Source organism: Montipora foliosa, unplaced genomic scaffold (genome assembly GCF_036669935.1).
Source record: "Montipora foliosa isolate CH-2021 unplaced genomic scaffold, ASM3666993v2 scaffold_442, whole genome shotgun sequence".
NCBI classification, from domain to species: domain Eukaryota; kingdom Metazoa; phylum Cnidaria; class Anthozoa; order Scleractinia; family Acroporidae; genus Montipora; species Montipora foliosa.
This window is the reverse complement of record NW_027179748.1, coordinates 365,001-377,202: the sequence shown is the minus strand read 5'-3', so window position 1 is coordinate 377,202 and position 12,202 is coordinate 365,001. Positions and strand designations below refer to the sequence as shown.

The window sequence follows — 12,202 nt, the reverse complement described above, 5'->3', positions numbered from 1 at the left end:
CACTAACCTGACTATCACTGAGATCTAAGATAGCAAAAAAATGCTCGAACTTTGCTTGCCTGGATATGTACATGTAACCGTGCATTTGCAAAGCAACTAGAAGAGGAAATCACTGAGGAATAGTAAGGGTACAAAGAAATATTGAATGGGAAAATTTGTAAAGTCAAGAACTTAATTAGTTTCCTTTTAATTTCTTTAAACAAGCCGCGCATCTCTTTTTTCCCGTAAAAACACTGGTGCAAACGCAAACGCAACAGTGCCTCTTGTCTGAATTCTGCGTTCAAAGTAATTGGGCTAAGTTGATGATTTCACAGGGTTTAACCATTTGGTTGTGGTACGAAATTCCCTAAGCAAAGGCCAGTTACGAGTTACAGCAGTTTTATTTCACTTTATGACAGATACATGTCAAGCTGTGCAAAACTGTATACTTTTTTGTTGGTTAAGACCTGAATGATAGTTTGGATGTTTTAGAATCTCTTGTTTATTTTACAATGTCACTTAAATAGTAGCAATTTACATATGTTCGTGAAATTTTCTCCGTTACTTTGTACGTTTCAAGCTTGGTACTTGCGCGCCAAGGAGACTGGCGTTTCCTTCTAAGATAGAGTGGGCGCTTTTGCTGCTTTTCCGGTCATGCCAAGCAGAATTGAAACTACGAAACCATTTTTTCATGTTCATAATTAAGTATAATTCCAGAGGGAGGTAAGCCTTAGTTTCAACCGTGACCTTTTCAGTTTGGCTAAAATATCTACCACTTAAACTGTTAAACGTTTGTCAACTAAAGATCTGCGCTTGTAGTTTGGACTTCAGGACTGTTAATTTCACGCCTTTATATCACGTACGCTTTTAGAGGCGGCCGCCAACCGGATGCCAATTTTGTTTTGAGCGATCATCGCAAGCTTTGATTCCAGTGAACGCTATGAACTTGGCAAACATACACTTGCATCGGGAAATTTTTGGAATCGATCTTTCCTTTTACTGCTGAAATGATACGATACGAAAACAGCACGGCGTTGATGTTTTGATTCGTTACAGCAAAATTTGCGTAAGATAATTTTGCTTACAACGGTTACCAGCAACACGCGCCCCTCAACGATATGTTTTTTCATATTCTCAAATGAAATGTAGGTGGACGTCAATCACTGTTTCCATGACGGATTCAACTGCCACCAAGAGAATAGGAGTATCATCATGGAAGCATTTGATTGACGTCAACCTAAATTTTACAGTCGGAAATATGAATAAAGTCGTTGAGGGGCGCGTGTAACTAATAACCGCTGTAAATTATTCCTGGTGATCCTCCATTTTTTCCGAAATCCTGGCGAGAGGGAAGGTAAGCGACACTATTGAAAGTCTTGTGCACCACAGGCATTTCCTCATCGGCGCACAACAAAGGTTGCTTGTGTTGTGCAGATGCAATGTTTTTTTAGCCGGCGGAAAACAGAGGCGGGTGAGGGGGATAGTTGCGAAGGTAGATGATTTTAGGGACAAAAATTCTTGAAGAAAGGCTTTCAACAAAATGCATTTTACAAAATATCATTACGTTTGGCTTTTCCTGAATCCCGTTTTTCGTTCAATTAAACAAATTTTCCAAAACAGCGAACGGTCCAGCAACAGTGTTAGGAGAGTTGCAACCTCTGAACCTCTGTTCAATGCTTTTGTAAAGCAAAATTACCAAGTGTTGGTTTGCGCGAAATGTAACGTTTTTCTTGACCGATTCAATGTCCTTTAGAGCCTCGAGTAAGTACTACAGCTTATGGTCTTATGGCGTTAAGGGGAGTGAGTTATATCGAATTCCTGAGCCGCCCCGCGTGATTGTCATTTCATAACCGTGAAAGTAACAAATGAAGGGACACGAAAGGAAATCGTCAAATTACGTGAGGACGTTTGTCACAGATCCCGCATACTCCGCGTAAACTGTCGATTGTGGGGTACAGTTTCTCTAGGAAGCTGTAGACACTGTATAGATTCCCTCCTCTTTCCTTTAGAAATATTTCTTGGCCGGGTGGGATAAGCGTGATTTGGTTTAGCATTTGAATGTGATCTCAGACGTCCGTGTAACAAGGGTTTTTTTTGTAGCCCACTTCACGGACCGTTGATTCCAGTCTGCGGTTAAAGAATTCCTATGCGTCTTCACGGTTAGGATGTGTCAGTTCAATATCGCAGAACACTAAATAAATTTCATCACAAAACAATAGAACCAAAAATGCTGCACATCAATATTGAAAAGTTTTCTGGGAAACGTGGAGTCAACCAGTGTTGATTGAGTTCTTGGAAAAGTGTGAAGTATGAATTCGCATGTCTGTCCTTGTTCGATTATGGGAAAGAATAGACAACAAACCTAGGCGACGAAGGACGAGAGAGAGAAAGTGCTACAGAAAACGGATCGGAGAAATTTCATCCAAAAACCATGTTGTTGTCGCAGTGAAATGTTTCAAAAACTCACAGAATTTATTGTTTTTAACTACATGCATGTATTTCATTTCTAAAGCAGTAAAATCTCTGGGAAATTTGAGTATTAAAATTTGATGTTTTCATCACAGAGACTGGAAACAATTAAAATGATATAGGCGCAAAGTACCTTTTTTACCATTGTTGTTTAATATGGTGAAGTGAGACAACGACCAAAGAGAGTGCGATAGTGATATGAAACGCAAAAACTTCGTTTGCTTGCAAATATTGTAGCATTAAGTCCTTCCCTTGACCCTTGGGGTATTTTACGGGGATGCTCTCCAGGGGATCCCGGGGCACTGTCACATCATCATCAAAACCATTCAACATGCGAAGACTAAAAAATCTCAGGGGATACGTCACTTTTTAACCTACGTGACAGCATTCTTGGCCGCAGTTTTAATCATGTCACGCAAAAGCTTAGAAATTCAATCTTGCTTATCACAAGACGAAAAACCGTATCGAACTGAAAATTTGTAAAAAGATAAGTCTTCAGTTGTTATAATAACTAACTAAACTAAAATCTCAAAAGGATTGATAATTCCTTAATTTTTAATTTTGATGACGTCACGTGAAAACGAAGAATTCTGACCGCACTAAGGCTCCGGACGCACTGGGAAAATTTTTGTTTATTTTGCGAAAAAATCTGTCACCAGTTCCCTGAGACAAGTGCGCCGGTGATTTTTAGATCTACCAAATTTTGTCAAGGTTTACCAAACTTCAAAGACGCCGTCGTCCTGCCTCGGAGCCGGACAAATTTTTGTCAGGCGTGAAATCTGACAGACACGCCATGATTTGAAGGAAAAATTTGATCTCTATTTTTAGTCGGAGTATTTCAGTCGGCCTTCAACGGACAAATCTGTTGTGGTATTCTAGAACCAGTTGCAGTCATACAAGGTGAAACCTCCACTGGCATAATAGAAGTAGCAACTGCCTCTGCTGGAGTTGAACGAATTCCAGGATGAAAAAAAATAGTATGCAAGCAATAATATGCCGAGGGAACATATTCGATCGAAGCGGTTAAAGATCACCATAAGCCCATGACCCCTGAGATCTCATGTAACCTTTCCGGCGAACAAAGCGCAAGCGATGGTGTTTATTTTCATGTGATTCACACTTGTGGTTAACAAATATTTTGCTGTGTCCCACGATCACACGATCGTCCGTTTCGAGCAATGAACAAGCTGTTTTATTATTGTGCCCTTGTTGCCTTGGTTTCAGACTACCTGGATGTGACCTCTTATGAGCTTGCGTTGGTGTCTGTTACTCATAGTGCGATGACAGCACAATAATAATGCACTTTCTTTCCAAGTAAATCACATGATCGCCCGTTTCGAGCAATGAACACGCTGTTTTATTATTGTGCCCTTGTTACCTTGGTTTCAGACTACCTGGATGTGACCTCTTATGAGCTTGCGTTGGTGTCTGTTGCTCATAGTGCAATGACAGCACAATAATAATGCACTTTCTTTCGAAGTAAATCACATGATCGTCCGTTTCGAGAAATGAACACGCTGTCTTATTATTGTGCCCTTGTTGCCTTGGTTTCAGACTACCTGGATGTGACCTCTTATGAGCTTGCGTTGGTGTCTGTTACTCATAGTGCGATGACAGCACAATAATAATGCACTTTCTTTCGATGTAAATCACACGATCGTCCGTTTCGAGCAATGAACACGCTGTCTTATTATTGTGCCCTTGTTGCCTTGGTTTCAGACTACCTGGATGTGACCTCTTATGAGCTTGCGTTGGTGTCTGTTGCTCATAGTGCGATGACAGCACAATAATAATGCACTTTCTTTCGATGTAAATCACACGCTCGTCCGTTTCGAGAAATGAACACGCTGTCTTATTATTGTGCCCTTGTTGCCTTGGTTTCAGACTACCTGGATGTGACCTCTTATGAGCTTGCGTTGGTGTCTGTTACTCATAGTGCGATGACAGCACAATAATAATGCACTTTCTTTCGAAGTAAATCACACGATCGTCGGTTTCGAGCAATGAACACGCTGTCTTATTATTGTGCCCTTGTTGCCTTGGTTTCAGACTACCTGGATGTGACCTCTTATGAGCTTGCGTTGGTGTCTGTTACTCATAGTGCGATGACAGCATAATAATAATGCACTTTCTTTCGATGTAAATCACACGCTCGTCTGTTTCGAGAAATGAACACGCTGTCTTATTATTGTGCCCTTGTTGCCTTGGTTTCAGACTACCTGGATGTGACCTCTTATGAGCTTGCGTTGGTGTCTGTTACTCATAGTGCGATGACAGCATAATAATAATGCACTTTCTTTCGAAGTAAATTACACGATCGTCCGTTTCGAGCAATGAACACGCTGTCTTATTATTGTGCCCTTGTTGCCTTGGTTTCAGACTACCTTCAGTAATTTTACAGCCCTCCTTCTGAGGTGAAGACATTTCTCTCGAGTTGCATGTCGCGCTCAATTGTGTTAAGAAATTGTTTGCTTATCTGCCAGGAAAAATCTTTCTTTTGAAATAAATAGTCAGGATGCTGCCCTTTTAGCGTATACAAGACACCTGTTTCCGCATACTAGCACAAATTCAGTTTTGTGACCGTTCCATCGCTCACCTTTAAACCCTTCCCACACTTTGTTAATTTTAGAATAGTTATAGAAGCGTGCTTAGAAGTGGAAGGGAGACTAAAGTGGTAGAGTAAACGATAATACTTTCTTATTAGTACATTTTTTCGGGAGGCATATTAAAACGTGTTACCCTTCATTCCTATTATTAACGAATACAGATGGCGCTTTCTCCAAAGGATGTTGAGGCGTGGTTTAACGAGAACGTCTTGGTTGTTAAAGATCAATACACTGCAAAGGACGAAATTTGGAAATCCTTTTGCTTCAAGTTTCCAGACATGTCCAGTGCTGAGAAGGGTTCTTTTTTTAGCCTTTTTGGAAGACTTATACAAAAAATAGACAATGTGTTTGCTGTGAAGAAATCTAGTAAAAACGTTGGGTACCAGGGTGTAGCTCTAAAAACAAACGTAGCGCAGTTTAATAAGCATACTGTCATGGATTGGACACATTCCACATTAGCGCCAGGCACTTCGAACGATATCTTGACAAAAGAGGCAGTAGTAGATTGTTTTAAAGAACACTGTGGCGTTCTGTCAGAAGGTGATCGGGTGCGTTTTCTATCACTGTTCGGACAGACTGTTGTTGGTAAAGGACCATTTTCGTCTGTGTCAACGAAGAACAAGAGTTTCGTTGGCCTGAAAGTAAAAGAATCTAGAACAGAATCCGCCTTTGATGACGTTAGTAAGAACGAGAGCCCAGCACAAGGCGAAGAAGATATAGCAAAACCTATCGTCATTGATATTATGTCTGACGGTGAGATTAAACGTCACATCACGGAAGAAAAGCTGTTGACCAGTGACAAGTGCACCAGTGAGAGAGCACAGAACGTTGGCGATACAGTAACAAGAAATGAAACCGAGCAAAATATTCAAGAAAAGATCACGGAAACTTTTGATGGAGATGAAATTGTTGTCGTGTCTGATGATGAATGTACAGGCAACAAGGAGCTTCCTGATCTGCTAACGCAAGACATACAGAGCTTTGGTGAGGAGGTTGATAGTCATTCGGAAACTAGTGAGGATCACGACGAAACCTTCGTTGCTGCGTCCCTTGATGATGAAATTTGTCCACACGAAATTGTGGATTCACCTCCGCGGAATGAGTCACATGTTTGCGACCAAGAATTTCGGCCACAGGAATTATATCAACGATTCCATCGTAACCTAAATAAATTACTTTCCTCTCACCTCCCCGGAAAACCCAAGAGTTTTAAAGAATACCTAAACGTAATATTCGAAAGGAAAAATTGCATGAATGAAAAAAGGTTAGAAATTTTAAGACGTTGCAGTGGAACCAATGGTCTGCATGATGACAAACTAAGAGCTCTGTTAGCTGCCTCGTTTCCTCTTGTCACGGTTGGTGGCATAGCGGGAAGAAACGTGCCTGTCACATTTGAGGGAGACTCTTTCCCCCAGTTCAGCCAAAAGGGAAAGAGCAATTTTTATTGCGAGGTATGCATACCGTTTCAGAAATGGGCCATGGAAAATGGCAAACCACATGCAAAACTGAGATTCCGGACGCAAGCTTCTGTTGATGCCATACTTAGAGGTACAGCATCGTTGCAGTTTTCTGGCCTCGTTCAAGTAAAAGAGCACGCCGACTCTGAATGCCATAAGCAGGCAGTTGATTTCTTTAAGGCCGTAGACGACACTACCACTAACGAGGATTCTAAAAATTTAAAAAAATGTAAATGTTTCTGTCCTTTAAACGCCGAGCGACCTCTGGATCATCTGCAGCCACCAAAGCTGGAAAGAGTTAAATGCTGTCACCTTTGGGATCCGGAGGTCGTTAAGCATTTCAAAGCTGACTGCCAAATCAGACGATGGACAGCGAAGACTTTGTTTAAACATCAAGTTGCTTCCGGAGAACTCTGTTCTTTTAAAACGATAGAAGGACACGAGAATTGCTGCGATTACCAACACTGGTGTGCCAAACATCCTATTGACGCAAAAGAAAACATAAAAAAAGCAAATGAAAGCCACAGGTCGATATTCGTTCCAATGAAGTGCATCATAACTCCACTCGGTAAAACTGTTCAAGTCGACGGTAGTATAAAAAGTCTTCATCCTCCTTGTACTGGCGAGGCAGTTTCCTACGGCGAAAATCCTTTTTCTTGTACCAATTGCGCCAAACAGCTTCGTGATTTAAAAGACATCCTGCGCCACAGAGAGAAAGGGCCCCTGGCCGGAATGAAAGATAGAATAGGAATTCGTGGCTTTAACCAGCGTTACGCGAAGTCTCTTGAAATAAAAAGTGCGCTCAACATAGAACAAAACCGTAGGAAAGAGGCGGAACGAAACTTCTCTCGGCTTACCAGGATAAAGCTAACAACATCAGAATGGGAACGAAGTTTGATGGATTCATACTTGAGTTGCGACGACGAAAAACTAATTCTTGACCTAATTCGTTTGTTCAAAATGGGAGTGTCAAAGACAAGGCCAGTTCAGATGATGGTGATTCGAAATTTAACAGCAAAGTTGTCGAAAGGAAACAACAATCATTACTTGCAAATGATAAAGGACATCAGCAGTATTTTTAGAAATGAACTTGGCACAACCAACTATTCCTTACTAGCCGATATGTTTGGTCTGGCAAGCAATACTACTGCATCAAACCATGGAAAAGAAGTACGGCTTGACGCAGGCTTAAACAAGACAATAATTGACAAAGCGGCAGGTCATTACAAAGGATTTCCGGTCAACGAAGCAAGTGATGGGGCAAGAAGTTTGAGGTATCTTCAACCTCGTTTGACAAACTCTGAGGAAGTTGTTCTTTTAGGAAAAGCTTGGAATCCAGATGTAGAGAACTGGACTGAAGAGACTATTCAGATTCCTCGCAAAGATGCCTCTAAAGGCGACCAGGATGATTATGATGCTCTAAAGCGCCTTGTCAATGAAGTGATCAATAAACAGCAATTAGCAAAGAACGTCTCCATCCATAATTTTACAGCCTTGGCGACCATAGACAAACCATCCCTAATCTACTGTTTGTGGCCAACGGTGGATAAAGGATATAAAGCAAACCATCTTTTAAAATACTGGGAGAAGTTGAGGGGACTATGTTACTACACCGTTTCTGGGGATGTTCGCGAAAATCCTATCAATCTTCTAACATATTCAACTGATTCGGCTGGGTTCTCGTTGTCAGCAGCAAATAAACTGATGGGTCCAACTAAGGAAGAGGTACAAGATGGTGTCATATTTTTAGGATTAGGCATAGAAGGCGAACAATACCTTGCTCCGTACTACTGGCATCTTCCTTCCATAGCTTGACCATCCTGGCAGGTATTTTACTTTGAAACTGTATGGTTGTAACCTCAGAATCCATCGCTCAATTCTGGCACAGGGCTTTGATTTGTTTGAGTATATTGTCTCCAATGGCTTGTGATCTGTGTATAGTTCAAATTCAATGCGGTACAGGTACACATGGAAACGTTCGCACCCCCAAACAACTGCCAACGCCACTTTTTCGGTTTGAGAATACCGTTTTTCCACGTCACTCAGACTTTTGCAGGCATAACTGATAACTCTCTTTCTTCCTTGTTGCTCTTGAACAAGTACCGCGCCAAGACCAACTGGGCTTGCATCAGCTATAAGTAGTATCCTGGCATCTTTGTTAAAATACCCAAGGGTTTCAGCACTTGCTAATCTGCTCTTCAGCTCATTAAATGCTTTTCTATGTTCGTTTCCAAACTTGAAACAGACACCTTTCTTTGTCAGTCTACGCAAAGGTTCAGCTACTGTGGCGAAATCTGGGATGAACCGTGCCTTGTAGTTAGCAAGTCCCAGGAAGCTCCTAACTTCTGATGCATTCTGCCGCTCTCTCGCCTCAACAATAGCTTTCACTTTTTCTTCAGTTGGACCAATGCCCTGGTTTGTTAGCATGAGTCCCATAAAAACTAGTTTGGTCATATGAAACTTACACTTTTCTGCATTAAGAGTTTAAGTTCTTCTCTTTCAGTTTCTCCAGGACTCGCTTTAGTCTCTCGTCATGCTCCTTGGTAGTTCCGCCATGTACAATTATGTCATCAGAGATGTTCGCAACTCCCTGACAGTCACTAAGTGCTAGCTGGATAACATGCTGATACACTTCTGGGGCAGAACTTATTCCAAACATAGGGCGCTTACATTGAAACAATCCACAGTGAGTGATAAAGGTAGTAATGCTACAGGAATCTGGATGGAGTTCTAATTGATGATATCCCCACTTCAAATCAAGCTTACTAAATACTGTGCTTTGGTTCAGGCTTTGTAGCACTTCGTCTACAGTAGGTATGGCGTAGCGCTCTCTGATTATGGCTTCGTTGGCTCTACCTACGCATGTCCACGCATAGCCGAATTTCATCATTCTGTTTTGGCACCACTACTACCGGACTAACCCAGGGTGTCGGGCCCTCTACTGGCTCGATAATATCCATATTTACAAGTTCCTCAACCTTCTCCTTCACCTTGTCACGAAGGCTGAATGGAGTACGCCTGACTGGCTGGGCCACTGGGGGTACATCAGGATTAACATGTAACTTGACTTGATAGTCTTTTAACTTGCCTACACGATCAAATACTCCTTTGTAATCAGACATGATCACTTCTTTGGACTGCACTGTATAAACTGGAGCTCCTAATTTCAACATACCTTAGTTGCAACGCAGTTTCTCTTCCAAGTAGTGCTTCTCTTACCACCATCAATGACAACAAATTCAGCTTGAACCTCGTTCTCAGCTACTTTCATCAACGCTGAAAATGTCCCCAAAACTTTTAATGGCTTCTTGCCTCCATATGCATAAAGCTTCTTGTCACACTTCTTGGAAACACAGACAATCTTCTGTTGCTTTAGGTCATTCCGTACACCTTTGTCTACAACGTTAGTGCTCGCCCCTGAATCAATCACCATTTTCACAACACATCCACCCACAATCACCTCCACTTTTCCAAGCTGTGACGATGATTTTACGGTGAATGCATACTCATCTTCCTCGTCATCATTTTCTCCCTTCATATATCTCACTAACCTCATCTCTTTTGGCTTCTTATCACCTCTACGTTTACTTTCCTTTGTTCTGCATTGCGACGAAAAATGATCAGCAGCACCACATGACCTGCAGGTTTTTCCTTTACGCAGGGCATTCAGGGTCTCGTCCGAAATGTCCTTTGTTGCTGCATTGGTAACAAGTTTTGTTTCCAGGCTCACCTGATGTCTTCTTCCCTTTATGATGATGCTTGTTTGCGCTTAAGTCACGAACTTAATTCACGGTAATGCCTTTACTATTCTCCAGTTGAGCTTGCACAGCCTCAAATGATGCTGCAGTTTTAAGTAGAACTTCTGGGGTTAAAGTGTCACCTTTCTCAAGCAATTTCCGCCTTAAATCATGGGACGTACACTGCTGAACAACTTGATCTCGAATTTGATTATCCGCCTGATTACTCTAATCACAATCTTTCACAACTTGTCGTAACCTGGTCACGAACTGAGCCACCATTTCACCCTCTCGTTGTTCCATACTTCGGAAAAGATGATTTTGGTATGTCGAATTTACCTTCGGAATGAAATATGCGTTCAATGCATCCACAGCTTTCCCATACTCCGCTGTGCCTGTATCAGCCAAAGTTTCGAAGATGTCTTGCACTTGTTCCCTGGCACAATGCAAAAGTAGAGCCCTTCTTTGCACTTTATTGTCAGCTTCATCTGCTTGGATGATGAGGCCCTTGCTGTAGGCATATAGCGAAAAACCTTTAATCCATCGTTGCCATCGCTGGCCAATGCTCAAAGGTTCGCCGTTTGGATCGAAGGGTTTTACACTCGTTAGTAGATCATCCACTTTTATAGAGGCCATAATTTAACTCTCACGACCTGAAATCCCATCCTCGTTGCCAGATGTTGTGTCTTAATCGTGTCTTACTGAAACCGATTCCAATGGATTATCAAGCCACACCAGAAACACTCCGAATCTAATCCCCATGCTTTTAATAATAATCAATCCCATCACTCTTTACACTCCTAGATACATCATGTAGGATGCACTGAACATAAACTACAGGCCCAACTTTATCAAGTTGGAATTCATGACCCATGATCCTTGCCATACCTAGCCAAAACACTTTTTTATCTGTTAAAAAGCACTAGTAAGGTGACTTTCCACATACAACTGTAACTGTGCAATATTTTTTAGGTTTCCATTGTTGTAAATGTGATTTTTGGTTTCCTATGGTTTGCATATTGCATATTACATACAGTATATAATTCCTTTATGATGATTATCGTTGAAGTGGGTTTTAAATTTATTTTTAGACAATTATTTTATTTGCCTAGAATATCATGAGCTGTTCATTTCTCCTGTTCATTTCATGAAATCATTGTTCTTGCAGTTCCAAACATGGTAGCTTAAAATAAAAAGGCATCAACTGTGATGTGTACACTTGTTGAAGAAATTAGCAAACTTGTTGTTGCATTGCCATTGTTAGAAGTCGTGTGATTCAGTCCAGTAGGACTCCGTGAGCTGTAGGAAAACACATGCTCCCTTTTTCATGTTCAATAATAAAGTTGTGTTGAATTGTTGTACTCTCAGCAACCGACCATTGTTTAACCATCCGAACATAGTCCTTTGAGCCAAAAGTTAGACGAGAAAAAAGTCTACAGACATTGAACTGCGAACAAGAATCTTATGGGAAAACTTAGCCAAGCAAAACCATATTATGCTGTTTCACTTTCCAAACGGAAAACCAGTGTGCACTTCACCAACCGCTAACGTTTGTGACGGGTATAAAAATAAAATAAATCAAGAAGAGTATGTTCTTGTGAACGGGGAGGGAAGCAAGGTTTGGGGAAAAATTATAAAACTACATGGTAGGTATACAAAATATTAGATTTAATAACTGCGATTTAAGGCAGTCAACATGTTTGTCTGCCAAACGTTTCGGTAAAACCTCTATTTCTCATCAGAGATAGGCTACTCTGAGAAGAGCTCGAAAAAAGGAATGAATTAATGAAGAAGCCCAGGGAGCAATAAAGACAACATGATCAATAAAACTGTAAGTTCTGGGTTTTCCAACAAAATACAAGTGAGTTTGAAAGCATTGTATATTTAACATTGGCTCGTTGTGTGCCACCCCTTCACCACTTGGAACAGAGCAGATTATTAAAGTTAAGGTTTA

The 12,202-nt window shown here is 41.2% G+C and overlaps 1 pseudogene; it reads right to left on the bottom strand.

Annotated features, from left to right (window-relative positions):
- Positions 1 to 9,677: 9,677 nt before the first annotated feature.
- LOC137989157 (uncharacterized) lies at positions 9,678 to 10,551 on the bottom strand (annotated as a pseudogene).
- Between the last annotated feature and the right edge of the window lie 1,651 nt (positions 10,552 to 12,202).